This window comes from Apium graveolens, chromosome 8 (genome assembly GCF_009905375.1).
Source record: "Apium graveolens cultivar Ventura chromosome 8, ASM990537v1, whole genome shotgun sequence".
NCBI lineage: Eukaryota > Viridiplantae > Streptophyta > Magnoliopsida > Apiales > Apiaceae > Apium > Apium graveolens.
In genome coordinates this window covers 217,317,735-217,334,707 of record NC_133654.1, presented here as the reverse complement: position 1 = coordinate 217,334,707, position 16,973 = coordinate 217,317,735, and positions in this window count along the sequence as shown.

The window sequence follows — 16,973 nt, the reverse complement described above, 5'->3', positions numbered from 1 at the left end:
TGGGGTATGCATCATTCAGATCAGTGAAGTCTATACACATCCTCCACTTTCCATTAGCCTTCTTCACCATTACAGGGTTTGCTAACCACTCCGGAAATTGAATCTCCTCAATGAAACCAGCCTCTAAGAGTTTTTCTACTTCCTGTTTTATAGCCTCTTGTCTTTTTGGGGCAAAATTTCTTTTCTTTTGTTTTACTGTCTTCTGGCTTGGATCCACGTTTAACCTGTGAGTAATCAATTCCGGGTCTATGCCTGGCATATCAGCTGGTGACCATGCAAACACATCACTATTTTCTTGCAAAAATTTCACCAATGGCCCTCTAAGGGGCTCCTCTAATGTGGCTCCAATGAAAGTCATCCTCTCAGGATTTTCGGGGTCTAAAGGAACGGAAACCAAGTCTTCTGCTGGCCTTCCTCTATTCTCGTCATTTTCTCGGACATCCATATCTTCAATAGGAAGAACCTGCCCCCCGACTCCATCTGCTCTCAAAGAGGCCACATAACAGCTTCTAGCCATTTTTTGATCTCCTCTCTCTTCTCGAATCCCGTTTCGGGTGGGAAACTTCATAACTGAATGATAGGAAGAGGGGAATGCCTTGAAGGCATGTATCCCTGTTCTCCCCATGATAGCATTATAAGTTGAACTAGCCTTTACCACCACGAAATCCAGCATCTGCGTTGCTTGCCTTGGTTCCGTACCTATGGTGGTTGGAAATTTGATTACCCCTTCCACTGGACATTCTACTCCAGCAAATCCATATATCGGCATGTCGGTTGGTGTCAACTGGGAGTCGTTATACCCCATCCTTAGAAAGGTGTCGTGGAGCAAGATATCCACAGAAGCACCATTATCCACAAGGACCCTCTTAACCGGGCTATTTCCTATTATCGGTGTTATGACCAGCGGGTCGTCATGAGGGAACTTCACACCCTCTAGGTCGGAATCATCAAAAGCCAACGTTACTTCTGTCCTGGCCTTCTTCGGGGCTTCTCCAACAATATGCATAACCTCTCTAGTATATGCCTTTCTGGAATTTTTGGACAATCCAGCAGCAGTTGGACCTCCAAAGATCGTGTTTATCCCAGGTCCTCGAGGGCGTTGCGGTCCTCCAAAAATTGCATTTATAACCGGCCCTCTAGGTTGGGGATTCCGCCCCTGATCGTCTTGGTCCCTCCCACGATCTTCAAAGTTCTTCCTTCCATTATTATTTATGTTCCCTCCATCTCCAGTATACTTGTTCAATCTTCCTTTTCGAATCAAAAACTCAATTTCATCTTTTAATTGCCTACACTCATCGGTGTCATGGCCAACATCATTGTGAAACCTGCAATACTTGCTCTTATCTAGCTTGGCGGGATCAGCCTTCAAGGGCTTAGGCCAGCGAATATCTCTATCTTTCTCAATCTCCATCAAAATCTGACTTCTAGGAGCATTCAGCTTAGCGTATTCAGTGAACTTTTGCCCAGGTCCTCCCTTCTTGGGGGTTGAATCAGGGTTTTGTTCGGTTCTAGGATATTTGTCCTTTGCAATATATTCTAAATCAGTTTTCCGCTTCTTGCCTCCAGTGGGCTCATTACTTACTACGGTCTTCCTCATACTTTCTTCAACCTTGATATACTTCCCTGCCCTCTCTTGGAGCTGCAACATGCTTTCAGGGGGATGTTTGGCCAAGGACATCTTGAAAAACTCGTCCCTAGTTCCTTGTTGCAGTGTTATCATGGCTACCTTATCATCAAGGTCCGGGACTTTTAAAGCCTCCTTTGTGAAACGATTCAGGTAATCTCTTAAGGATTCCTTAGCTCCCTGCACAAGACTCATAAGAGATGCTGAACTTTTCTCATGGACTCTTCCACTGATGAATTGCTTAATAAAAGCCTAACTTAATTCTCTGAATGATCCAATGGAGTTTGGGGGCAAGCGACTGTACCATCTTTGAGCCATACCCGACAGGGTTTGAGGGAAGGCCCGACACTTTATAGCATCATTCACGGGTTGCAGCAGCAGTGCATTAGAGAATGTCCTAACATGATTAGCGGGGTCTCCCGTGCCATCATAGGTTTTGATAGTGGGTAACTTGAATTTTCTTGAGATATGGGCATTCATTATCTCTTCTGTGAAGGGTGGAGTTGGATCATCAGGATCTCCAAGGGGAAGGAGATTGCTTGGATCAGTTCTTGGGACGACAGCCCTTCTTCGTACCGGACCATCCAGGTCTATGACAGGAGGAGGATTTCTCCCCCTAGGAGGTATCTGGGGTCTGGTGGCCTGGTGAGCCTCCAAATCACGCCTCAGCCTTTGGATCTCAGCCTCATGAGCCCTGATCCTTTCCTACACTTCTTGGGGATTCGCCCCTGGGGTGCTTTGAGGGTGTTTCCTCCCATCGGCCATTGGCTCTTTGCCAGGATGCCTCCTTCTCGAGGCCACTTCATCATCCGAAGATTCGGAGTCTCTCTCAGTGTAAGGACCAGAAAATTCCCGATCCTCGGGGATAGGAGCCAAACCTCGTATATAGGGGGGCGACTGCCCTCGTGCTTCACTTTGCCCAGCATGTCCGCTTCCTCCAACCTCAGGGTGAAGGGGCATTCCATAAGGGGGGTTAGTAGTAACAATAGTTGAATATTCATACCCGATGGGTCGAGAATTCACAGGTACATGTACTTATTGAACTTGAGGATTCGTACCTTGAATAGTCGGGGGAGTTATCCCTTGTGGCTGAGGTTGAGTTGCCCCTATCTGGGCTTCCCCTTGAGTAGATGCATAAGTTGAATGGGGAGGAATCTCCATGGTTGACGAAATCACCTGAGTTGTCCCTGATGGTGTTCCTTCCTCCAGAGCTCTAATCGTTCTCCGTGTTCTCGCCATGGTTGTTGTTGTGCTTTCCCACAGACGGCGCCAAATGTTATGGATAAAAAACTAAGGTTATTATTTGCTGTATTTATTACTAAGATTCGGGAGCTCAAGGCCTTTAATGGCTGCTCTCGTGTTTCGTAGCTTAATTCTGCCTTTACGAGATTCCTACGTATCTCTGTGAATTAGAGAATCAAGCCAAAAAATGTAGTTCTGATCTGTGGGGTGAGGCCCCTTATATAGATATTGGGAGTCCTTGAATTGGACTTGGTATAGGAGACTTGGTGGGCAAGTATCATAATTAGAATGGACTTTGGAGTCCTAGATAGTAGGAAACTGATTCCTTATCCTTTTAGGTCCCCTTGAGGCTAATCTGTAAGGATTTATATCCTTATCGGGACTCTTCTCAATAGCTGATTTTTTCCTTATTAATTAATTACGAAATTAATTAATAATCAGGGTTTTTGGGCCTTCTTTGTTCCATCAGGCCTGATCTGGTCCATCAGGCCTGATCAGCATGTTAACCTTTCTGGTTTGAATGTCATACATCTTCTTATTGGGCCTAGCAGTCCACACCTTGTACAATTAATACAGTATTTAATTAAACTATTATAATTTATTTATCCCTATCACTCAAGATAATGCATCAATATATTACATCACAACAATAGTATAATGGGTAGAAAACTTGCCTGAGTGTTCCGGGATAGACTTAAGCTTAGAGTGGGTCTGGTAACCTATGTACAACAACATAATCCGGAATTAGACCACAGTCGCTTAAGAAACTAGTCAAAACTCACTCATACCCTAACGGTCGTTTACGGTCGCTTACACGCTTAACGATTTGCATTAATCACTTGCGTACCCTCGGCTCCACCAATTTTAATAAATTTACCGTTACAAATTTTAAGATGACTCTTTCGCGAATACTCTACCAACTGTCTAACCCACCTTACATAATTGTTTCGTAATCCAATTAGTCTCTTAAGGGCCTTAAAAAAGGTCTCAAAGTAAAGCGAGGGGTAAAGGTTCGTTCGCGAAACGCCGTTACTTAAAACGGTCGTTTCTCCTAAACCGTGCATCGAAACCAAGCGATCCACATATCAAAACGAAACTTACGACATGCTCTAGCTAAAAATGGCAATGTTACAGATTGGTTGTTGAGTTTTATGTCCTGAACACTAAGAACAAGCAGTTGAATAAAAATGGGCATTACGAAGCCTATGTTTACGCGATTACCAATATTTAAACTACTCCAATTAACCACCAACCAACTCATAACCATCAATACAACAAAACTTCACCTAAACCATACCACATCAGTCTATAACCTCCAATTTTTTCAACTCAAACAACCACAATCAAGAATTATAAACTATAATCAAGCTTCAATTACCAAAACACTTCCAAATCAAACCAAACTACTAATAATCACAATCCATGCTTCTCATTTCACAAAACCAACCATTAAACTTACTAACAAATAAAGTAAAGTCTAGGGTTTGAAGTTTATACCTTCCTTAGTAGGTGTTAAGTTGCTAGGAAGCCTTAGGGAGCCTTAATCTAACCTCCTACAAGCTTGATCTTTCCAAAGAAATCAAGAACACAAAGTTAGGTTTTGAAGTTTCTAAACGTCCGATTGAAAGAACTGTAAAAATTAGGGTCCTACCTGCTTATTTGGATGAGACTTGTGAACAAGAGTTGTAGGCCATCTCAATACCTTTCCAACGAGCTATAGAACATAACATTTGAGTGAGTATTGAAGGAGATATGGCAGTTTGAAGTTGCTGGTATTGTTTTGGCCGAGAGCTTTTATTCTTGGAAGCAAAAGTCAACTTCTAATTTTTGTGTTTTATGATATTTTCTTGGTTGCTTCTCCTTTTTGTCTTGGCAAATGTTTTAGCTTTTTACCATGGTAAATTTTACATGGCCCAAAATCAACCAACAAAACAAAACCCCTTGTCATGCTTATGTCATCCTGCTTGTGTCATCTAGTTGCCACATGTCTTTGTCTTGTGGTTTGATGATGTCATAATACCTTGGATTCTTGTACAAGCTTATCTCTTGGTTGCGTATTTGTTTTACGGTTCGCGTAACTTTCGTTCTCGTTCATCGTTTGAGGGATCATATCCGAGATCTTATTACTTGGGTTCCCCTAAACCTTTCTCAATATTTTATATTCCTTTTATGATCCTCTCTTATAATCCTTGAATTTAAATCCTTTTAATCATGTTACCTTATACTCAATTCTTTCGGTATCTGGTGGATTTTCGAAAAAAATCAAAGTGTTCGAATTTTGATTCTGACGATCTTTACATACACTCATTTACTTTATGGAATACTAATACGATCTTAGAATTTCCATAACAGTACTCCTATATAGCGTGGTTTGATAATTTTCCTTAATCAGCATCATCAGCAAAAAGTTACTATTCATCAATGTTTCAAAAATTCCAAAAATTGGGGTTATTACATGTTTCACATTCATACAAGCATGGTTGCTGCTAATGAAGAAGTTAGCAGATTAACAAAGTTAAATGAGAAGCTTGAAAGTGAAAAACAAGAAGCTGAATTGTTGACAGTGGAGCTTGAAGCCTTGAAACAAGAAAATGGCTATTTGAAAAACAAGCTCAAGTGTGCAAATGAGATTGAGGTTGTGCTAAGAGAAAAATTGGAGAAAAGTGAAGTAAAGTTGAAGTCCTTCAATAATGCATCTGAATTGGTTGGTCAGTACCATGAGAAAAAAAAACCATGTGCAAACATTGCTATTGGTCTTGATTATGATGCCTTAAACAACAAAAAGAAAAACACTGGTGACAGAGGAAAAGCAACAAAGAGTGAAAATGTTCCAGCAATACTGAGAAATGTTAGGTCACCCGTGTTTAAGACTTGTGAAGTAAACTTCAGTGAAGAAGAATTGATCATCAAGCAAGAAATTGCAGATGAGGACAATGAAAAGAAAAATGCAAGTTCAACTGAATTTTCCAAGGCTGAAGAAAATATTATGGACAACCAAAGTACCAAGACTCCTGTCAAAGAAACCAAGATTGAAGATGCAAGAAAGAAGAAGAAAAATAGAAATGGGAGAAAGGGGATAACCAAAAGCAATAATCTAGCCTATGTTGCAGATGTTCCTGGAAAGAAGTGTGGAAAATGTGGTTCTATAAATCATCTAACCCACCTTTGTAAAAAGGGTGTTAGTAAGCCAACAAAAGGAGCTTGCAAATACAATGAAGCCGATTTAAATGATCCCTACTCATTCTGTGATAAGTTTGACTACATCCGTTGCAACTTAAAAGTGATGAAGAGTTGTCATAAACTGAGAGTAGATCTTAAAGAATCAAAAATTGAGTCTACATCAGAAAGGGATAGTGCACAACAATCATTGAATTCTAGTTTATCTAAAATAAATCACTCTACTTCTGCTAAATCAGTTAACAAGAAGAAAGTACCCAACACTTCTTGGGTCACTAAACACACCTGAATCTCATTGTGTGCAGGGCAAAATGAAGAAAGTCATATGGATCATTGACAGTGGATGCTCCAGACATATGACAGGTGATAAGGCCCTGCTATCACAGTTTGAGGAGAAAGCTGGCCCATTGGTGACCTTTGGAGACAACAACAAAGGATTCACAATGGGATATGACAAGATTGTTTCTAAAAATGTTGTCATTGATTATGTAGCACTAGTAGCTGGTCTTGAGGTGAATCTTCTCAGTATTATCCAATTTGCAGACAAAGGCTTTGAAGTTTTATTCAATAAAGAAGAATGCACCTTTATCAGCAAGAAAACTGGTGAAATTGCTCTGAAAGGAGCAAAGAAAGGAAGTTTGTTTGTTGCAGACTTGGACTCAACAAATAAGGATGGTATTTGCTGCTTTTATACCAAGGCATCAGAAGAACAAAGCAAGTTATGGCATAAGATGTCTCACTTAAATTTCAAGGCAATTAACAACTTAGTCAAAAAGGAGTTAGTGAGAGACATGCCCAAGCTGGAGTTTGCTCAAGTTGAAGTATGTGAAGCTTGTCAGAAAGGTAAGATGAAAAGATCTAGTCACAAGTCAAAAACTATGAATTCCATTAGTTCACCCTTGCAGCTTATTCACATGGACTTGCTTGGGCCAGTAATGTCTTATCAATTTCAAGGAACAGATATGCACTTGTGATGGTGGATGATTTCTCAAGATACACCTGGGTAGAGTTCATGTACTCTAAAGATGAAACTCCACATATCATAATTGAGCACATCAAGAAGATAGAAAAATAGGCTGAAGATTACAATTGTGTGAAAAGACTGAGAAGTGACAATGGAACAAAATTCAGAAATGCTACATTAAGTGAATTCTGCAAAGGCAAAGGCATTATTCAAGAGTTCCCAGCTGCCAGGACACCTCAACAAAGTGGAGTAGTTGAGAGAAAGAACAGAACATTGGTTGAAGCTGCTTGAACAATGCTGCAAGATGCCAAATTGCCAATAAGTTACTGGGAAAAGGCTGTCAACACTGCATGCTATACTCAGAACTGATATCTCATTAACAAGGCATATGGCAAGTCACCCTACTCAATCATGTGCAAGAGAAAGCCTACTGTAAAGTATCTTCATGTGTTTGGAAGGAAGTGTTATATTTTGAAAGACAACTCTGAATATGTGGGAAAATTTGACTCAAAGGTCTTTGAAGCAATTTTTCTGGGATATTCACTGGAAAGAATAGCCAACTAAGTCTATGTGATTGATCAAAAGAAGATCATGGAAAGCACAGATGTGACCTTTGATGATGACAAGTGTCCAGGCTTGGAATGCCTTGATGATAATGAAGCTAAAGCCCTTGCATTTGAAAACCTCAACATTGATAGTGATTCTGATGGAGAAGTTGAAGTTAGTGCACAACAAATGATGAATGAAGAGACTAATGAATAAGAAAATCATGGGAATGGAAGCTCATCTCAAAAATCTGAATTTGATAGCACAAACTCAGGGAGAGAAAGAGAAGAAGGATCTACCAGTCACACCAATAATGAAGAAAATGATGAAGGCACAAGTAGACAAACTCACACAAGGAAGTGGGATAGAAGTCACTCCAGAGAAGCAATTATTGGTGATCCTACTGTTGGTGTGAGGACTAGAGGTGCAACTGCTAATGAGTGCCTACATGCATATTTTCTGTCCCAAGTAAAGCCTAAGAAAATCGATGAAGCTCTATTGGACCCTGACTGGATATCTGCCATGTAGGAAGAGCTGAATCAGTTTGAAAGAAACAAAGTCTGAAAGTTAGTTCCTGCACCAACGAACATAAGCATTGTTGGAAAAAATGGGTGTTCAGGAACAAAATGGATGAAAATGGTATAGTTACCAGAAACAAAGCAAGGTTGGTTTCCAAAGGCTACTCACAAGAAAAAGGAATTGATTATGATGAAACTTTTGCTCCTGTTGTAAGACTAGAAGCTATAAGAATTTTTCTAGCATTTGCTGCACATTCAAATTTTAAAGTGTATCAAATGGATGTCAAAAGTGCCTTTCTGAATGGTGAGCTAGAAGAGGAAGTTTATGTGCAACAATCTCCTGGCTTTAAGGATCCAAAATTTCCAAATTTTATGTATAAGTTACTCAAGGCTCTATATGGACTAAAACAGGCACCTAGAGCTTGGTATGACACACTATCAGATTTCCTATTGAAGCATGATTTTACTAGAGGAACCATAGACAAGACTCTCTTCTACAAGAAATATGGTGAAGACATGATCCTAGTTCAGATCTATGTGGATGATATCATCTTTGGTTCTACTAATTAGAAGCTGTGCCAAAGATTCTCCAAGCTTATGCAAAGTGAATATGAAATGAGTATAATGGGGGAACTAAGTTACTTCCTTGGACTTCAAGTCAACCAAAGAAGTGATGGTATCTTCATCAGCCAAACTAAATATGTCAAGGATCTTTTGAAAAAGTTTGGAATGGTTGATTGTTCACCAACATCTACACCTATGTCTACTGCAACAAAGTTGGATGAGGATAAAAAGGGCAAGAGTGTAGATATCTCAAGTTATAGAGGGATGATTGGATCATTGCTTTACTTAACAGCAAGTAGACCAGACATCATGTTTGCAACATGTCTATGTGCAAGATTTCAAGGCAATCCAAAAGAATCACATTTAATGGCTGTAAAGAGAATTTTCATATACTTGAAGGGGAGTCCTAACTTGGGATTATGGTATCCTAAGGGAACTGGTTTTGAAGCTATTAGATACACATGTGCAGATTTTGCTGGATGCAGGGTTGATAGAAAGAGTACCAGTGGAAGCTGTCAATTCCTTGGACAAAGACTTGTATCTTGGTACAACAAGAAACAACAATCTGTATCAACTTCTACAGCTGAAGCTGAATACATAGCTGCAGGAAGTTGTTGTGCTCAAGTGCTTTGGATTAGAAATCAGCTAATGGATTATGGCCTAGTGTTACACAAAATTCCTATCATGTGTGACAATACTAGTGCTATATCTATAGTAGCTATTCCGGTTAATCATTCTAGGACAAAGCACATTGATGTGAGGTACCATTTTATTAGAGAACATGCTACTAATGGTACCATTAAGCTCATTTTTGTACCAACAGAAAAACAACTAGCTAATATTTTTACTAAACATTTGGATGAAGCAACTTTCACTAGACTTGTAAGTGAAATTGGAATGCTCAATTCTTCACCCTAAAGCAAGAACTCAGCTAATGTTTTGCAGTAGATTAATCTCCAGTAAATCAAAATTAATTTGATTAAATTCTAAATTAACTGATATATGAATTATAAATATTTTAGAAATCTCTGTATATTTGTGTTTCAAATTCAATTAACTTGGAATTTTTCAAATTCTGAGTAAACTGCTTAGTTGTTAATTTACATCCTTAATATGTAAAATTAACTCAAGGCAGAATTACAATAACCAAAAGTATTTAGAAAACTGAGTTCTCGATAAGTATAAATTTACTTCTCGACAAGTCATTTTAGGACTTCTCGAGTGAGTCCTCGATGAGTCAATTTACTGACTTCTTGAGTGACTTTTCGATAGGTTTAAAATGACTTATCGATAAGTCCTTGTGGAGTTCTCTAATAGTGTTCATTCACAGAGTTCTCTACAAGTACAATTCTTGACTTATCAATAACTCAGAACTGACATAATCTAAATTAATAAATTATTTTGGTAAAATACTTTTGGAAAATTTATTCTAATTTTATTTTGAATTTATTCAAGTAAAAGTTAGAATTAGTTCAGTCCACTTTTGGGACAAACTGGGTATTTATTTGACATTTTGATAAGTCAAGTTTGAATTCTCAATAAGAGTAATTTAAAATGACTTCTCGACATGTACTTCACTTCTCAAAATGACTTCTCGATAGACAAACTCCAAATGTCTATTTTTGAGTTCTCGACAAGTCATCTACTTCTATTGTAAATACCCAGACTTCTCGATTATTTGAACTTGGAATTTCTCGAAATTCTAAGCAAACTGAATATTTATTAATTCATATTCTAACTATATGAAGTTAATAAATAGCAGATCAAAAGAAGCAAAAAGTATGAAAAACTGAAATTATTTAATTCATAAATTATGTTCAGCAAAATACTTTTGACATACTTTGTCTATATTTACTCTGACTTATTGACATATTTACGTGCTTATATTTTTTTTTTGGAAATATGTTAGTCTAATGTAAGTAGGCTAGTACTTTATATTTGATATTTTGAGAAAGCTGTTAATGGTTAAATTATTTGACTATATGCTGATCGGAGGAGTTACTTTTGTGTAGGGAGTACTTGTTTATTTGCATGGGGAACAGTTATTTTAAATAGTGAACTAAGATTCTTGAGTACTTGCATGAGAAATAGTAACTAGTCATTTCTAACTGTCAAATATGCTTATGCGATTATTACTCTTATTATCCGGGCAACTCAAGAGTCTCTTGGTTTCTATCTTTACTCCCTCTATAAATTAAAATGCTTCACTCTTTATCATTCATCACTACTCTTATTCTCAACAAACATCTAATTTCAAACTCACATCCTGTTCATCTCTCTCTCTCACTCACTCAAATGGATGCCTCAGTCTTCTACAAAATTATTCATGGAGCTTACCAGCCTGTCCATCAGCTGGATGAAGACTAAATTTACTTTGATCCTTTCGGACTACATGTCCGTCTCAGGAGGGTTGTTTGCAGCCCCTTTGATATTCCACGAGAGATCTTTGACGAACTCTCGTGGGATGATCAACTCAACATTCTTTTCTTTGAGATGGAAGTCTCTCTCGAGCAGGAGAGACGTACAAGGGTAGCTAAGCAGCAATGCCTTGCTGCTTTGGAGTTGTAGGAGAGGATCATCTCTCTTGCACACTCCATGTCTAGAGCTTACCAGCGTAGGACAAGGAGGTTGGAGGCTGAGAAGAAGAAGCCCAAATTAGAGTAGTTAGGATTAGGATTTACTTGATGTAATCTGAATCTTAATGTACTCTGTGGTTAATATTAATGAAAATGCTCTTCTTCTCTTTCAATTTGGTTTTGTTGCTTCATTTTTTATGTCATGATTGCCTTGTGTTTACAAATTAATTGGTTATTAGTTTTCCTATCATAATGCTTGCAACTGTATGTCTCAATGCTTATGCCTAATCAAAATAGATAAATATGTTCAATGCATTACAGGTTCAACACAATCCACTCAGACAACAACAGGAAATTCAAATTTTCAATCAACAGGTATTTGTGTTAACATGCAGCTAAAACATCTATAAATCAAACTGTAGTTCTCCCAGATACAGCAACTCAAACACAAACTCAAACACAATCCCACTCAGGTGACTCTCAAAAGAAACCTGTTTTACAAAAGGACAACAATTTTATAATGTTCTTCAGAGTGTTTTGTTGATTGAGAAGAAAACCCACCACAAATATGGAAGTTTATCAGTTTTTTTTGAATAACCCATGAGTATTCCTAATGCACCTTCATGTGCAAAACAGTCTTCACAGATTGAAAGGTTTGAGGGTAGTACTCCTGAGGGGGAGCTATCTAAATCCTCTTCAATTCAATTGGAGGTTCCTAAAAAAGGAACAACTCCCCTCATAACTCTAGCACAAGCTGCCTTAGCAGTCAAAGCTAGAAGTACAATTGCCTATGACAGCGTCATGAGAAGGGCAAGTATAGCACATTTATGTGTCAGTATGTTGCAATGCATAAATGGGTTTGAGGTTGGTGTACATGATAGTAACCTAGTCAAATCCCCTCCAATTCAGTTGGAGGTTCCCACTACAGGTGAGGAACAACACACTATCAAAACCACAGAGTAATCTGTGAGTCAAATTGTGACCCTAGTCACAAGTGTTCTTAATGATTCATTCACCTCACACCTCCAAGCTAATATTCTCTTTTCTGATGAAATGAGTATGATTAGACCTATATGGATTACCCCTAATCATATGATCACAGACAACTCTTCTCAGCCCCCTTTTATTTCTGTAAGTCAAACATAACTGAGCCTTTCATGTAAGAGTAAGAGAGAAGATTGAGGGAAAACAGAGAATAAGAGAGGCAGGATCCTTCCTGGCAAAAGGAGAGGTAGATGAGTGTATGGATTTAGCAATCCTTGTGAGGGAAATCTGACTCTCAAAAGTCATGAGACTAGTGCAGTGAGAAGTAGTGAGACTACTTATTCAAAAGAACAGAGAGCTTAGGATTTTTTTCTGACAAACTCTTTCTGCAGAAATAAGTGGAACCTCTATTCTATTTGATAAACTCATCTCCACAAATCTCACTGGAGCTTAAAGCTGCAGACAGTGTTCTAAATGGACAATGACAGTAGCTTGAACAATGTGCATCTAGCTAGATCTTTCTACCTGGAGATAATGTCAAACAGGGGGAGAATATATCTAAATGCCTGCCAAAACAGCTGATGGATGTTGCCAGATAATAAAATATTCTATTCTTCACAGGGGGAGAGAAGAATAAATCTAAATGCAACTCAACAAAAGAAGATCAGATGGGAAGATAGGTTTCTGCATTTAGTTAAAGTTTTGACATCATCAATCAGAACTTGTGCATAATTTCATAATGAACAAGTTGGGGGAGATTGTAATATATAATAGATGATGTCAAAGATTACTAAAGCTAACAATGTCATTTGGATCTCTGATCATAGTATGAAGCAAATCAAATGGACATCTGATCTGAGTAGAAGATTAATGAACAGTTATTTTCAGTAATCTGTTAAGCTTGGGGTCAACCCTAAGTAAGTTGTATTGTTATCTTAATATGTATTTTTTACTTGTAACAATTAAAGTCTGTAAAAATGCAAAGGAGCAGACTGGAGTCTTTTTCCTAAAACAGTATCAAGCCTAAGGATTCTTTCTGGAAGAAGATCAAAAAGATCATGCCTCAGAAGATATTGAAGAAGCTTGGAGTTGAATAAATCTGTTTGGAGAAAAATATTATAAGTCAAGATCTCTACAAGTCACAGAGTTAATGTTATAGAGAAGTCATTAGAGAACTCCAGAGAGTACCCGACGGATAAGCAATATCTACTCGATGGATGAGCAATATATACTCGATGGATGAGCAAAATCTACTCGATAGATGAGCAATATCTACTCGACGGATGAGCTATATATCTACCCGATGGATGAGCTATATATCTACTCGACGGATGAGCAATATTCACCGGGAGTGGAGAAGTCAGGAAAGATACTCGAGAACTCAAGAAGATATCGACAAGCCAATTTAAAGAACTGAAGATTGGAGATATCGACAAGTCATTCCTTCATTAGAGAAATCAGAGTTTTTGATAAGTCATAGTGAAGATGTGAAGACTAGAGATCTCGACAAGCTGAAGACCTCTAAGTCAAACTCAATATGGAATGCTAGAGATCTCGATAAGCCTATGTACTTATCGAGATGTCAAGTGTTCTATTAATTCAAACTGGAGATCTCGAAGTACAGTCTCAAAGTACAGAATTGCAGACCAGTTGAATATCCAAGATAAACAATCAACAAATAATCCAACAGCTGGATTGACAAGTCAACAAAAAGCAGTTTGAAGAGTGTACAAGATCAATGGCAAAGATTAACTGACATAGGAAGATCAAAGTAAACACGGGATGATAAAGATATGCAAAGCCAGAAATGGAAGATTTGCTTTTCTATATATAGAAATGACAAGTGAGAGTTTAGAAAAGCTAATAGCATGTTTATTATCCACTGTGTAAACCAGCAGTTAACTGAGTTATAAAGTTAACACTGGTCCTCTAGTTAGATGTAACAATTTAGATCAAATCTCTTGTATCAATCTCAAGAAGAAGCTGAGCTCTTTAACATCAAAGAGCTTAGAAATTTTGTAGCAAAACAGTCTTAATTTTTAATATAAAAATTAAGTGAGTTTTTAAGATTTGTGTTCTTTATTTTATGCAAGTTTAAATTCTACATGAACACTTTTCTTTACAGGATTTAATTTACTTTGTTCAACCATTAACTTTCAAGAAAAGCCTAAAATCAGAAAAACACATTCACCCCCCCTCTGTATGTGATTCATTACCTAACAGTCTATGTACTAGAGGAAAGAAAAATCATGGAAAGCACATATGTGACTTTTGATGATGACATGTATCCTGGTTTGGAATGTCTTGATGAAAGTAAAGTCAAAGCTTTAAATTTTGAAAATCTCAACCTTGATAGTGATTCTAAAGATGATGGAAAGAATGCAGATAATGGAGAAGAAGAAGCTAGTGATCCAGTGATTTCTATGAATAAGGATCCATCTCAAGATAGAAATTCACCTGAATTTGATAGCACAAACTCAGAGGGAGAAAGAGGTGATAGTTCTACAAGTCATGGCAATAATGAAAAAAAGAGGACACCTCTAGTCATCAAAATCAAAACACCAGAAAATGGGACAGAAGTCATACTAGTGCTGGTGTGAGAACTAGAAGTACTGTAAATGAATGTCTATATGCATGCTTTCTGCCTCAAATTAAGCCTAAGAAAACTGAAGAATTTTTACTTGATCCTAATTGGATAATTGCTATGCAAGAAGAGCTAAATAAATTTCAAAGAAAAAAAATTTGGGGATTGTTTCATGCATCAAGGAACAGAAACATTATTGGAACAAAGTGGGTGTACAGGAACAAGATGGATGAAAATGGTGTTGTTACCAGAAACAAAGCCAGACTTATTTTTAAAGGCTACTCACAAGAAGAAGAAATTAAATATGATGAAACTTTTGCTCCATTTGCAAGACTTGAGGCAATAAGAATTTTTCTTGCATTTACTGCACAATCAAATTTCAAAGTGTATCAAATGAATGTAAACAGTGCAATCCTAAATGGGGAATTAGAAGAAGAAGTGTATGTGTAATAATACCAGGAGCATGGTATGACACTTTGCCAGAATTCTTTATCAAGAATGGATTTATTAAAGGCACAACTGATAAAACTCTCCTTAACAAGAAATATGGTGATGATGTTATCCTCGTTCAAATTTATAAGAATGATATCATTTTTGTTTCCTCTAATGAGAAGATTTCTCAAAGACTCTCAAAACTCATGCAAAGTGAATATGAGATGAGAATGATGGGAGAATTAAGTTTTTTTCTTGGCCTTCAAGTTAGTCAAAGAAGTGATGGAATTTTTATCAGTCAAACAAAATATCTCAAAGATCTTCTGAAGAAATTTGGAATAGTGGATTGTTCACCTGCATTAACTCTTATGTCTACAACTACTAAGTTGAATGAAGATAAAAAAGGAAAAAATATAGATATTTCAAGTTATAGGGGAATGATTGGATTTCTACTTTATTTAACTGCATGTAGACCAGACATCATGTTTGCTATATATCTGTGTGCAAGATTTTAAGCTAATCCTAAAGAATCACACTTAATGGCTCTGAAGAGTATTTTCAGATTTTTGAAAAGCACTCCAAACTTGGGATTGTGGTATCTTAAGGGAACTGGTTTTAAAGATGTTGGTTACACATATGCAGATTTTGTTGGATGCGAGATTGACAGAAAGAGTACTAGTGAAAGCTGTCAATTTCTTGGTCAAAGACTTGTATCCTGGTATAGTAAAAAAACATCAATTTGTGTCAACTTTCACAACTGAGAGTGAATACCTAGCTGCAGGAAATTATTGTGCACAAGTGCTTTGGATTAGAAATCAACTAATGGATTATGGATTAGTGTTATAGAAGATTCATATCATGTGTGGCAATACTAATGCAATCTCCATTATGGCTAATACTGTTAATCATTCTAGAATAAAGCACATTGATATAAGGTACCATTTCATTAGAGAACTTGCTACTAATGCTACCATTGAGCTCATTTATAACGACTCGTGTATTCTCCCTTTTATTTTAATATTCAAAAGTGTAATAAGGTTTAAATAATTAAATAAAATATGTGTAATGGTTTTGGCAGCGGTTACTGATTGTTATTTAATTATTTACGATCTGTTGATATGTGGGATTCAGTTGTGTGATTCATTAGTGAGTTATATGATTTTATTTCGCTTGTAAAAGTGATTTTATTGTAGTTTTAATTCCATAAATACTTGGATTATTTCTAAAATTGGTTTTATAATTTTATAATTTCAATAATTATTTTTAGGACTTTATAAAATTGATTAATCAAGATTTATTAATTATTTATTTTTAAATGATTTTATAATTGTGTTTATATGTAAAATCCATATTTAATTATGGAAGTCTTTCAAAATTATGAAACTTATATTTTATTAAGTTCGTATTATTCTGAGAATTTTAAAATTATTTTGGAAATTTTCGGGATTCGTTTCACACGCGCGTCGTTTCGTTATTTATTAAAAAGCGGGTACAAATTGCACCTCAAAAAGTATTTTTAAAATTTTGAAACTTATATTTTTATTAACTTCGGGATATTTTTAATACTTTAAGATTGTTTTCATAATTTTTTGAGTTCGTTTCCGGGTGCACTTAAGTTCGTTAATTGCGAATTATGGGGCAAACGGATACTCGAAACCTTTATAATTATCCACTAACTACGTGTTGAATTTTCAGAAGGGGAGTGTGCCACGTGCTTCCATTTCCTGTGTTCATCAGCAAAAGAAAAAAATTAAATAATAAA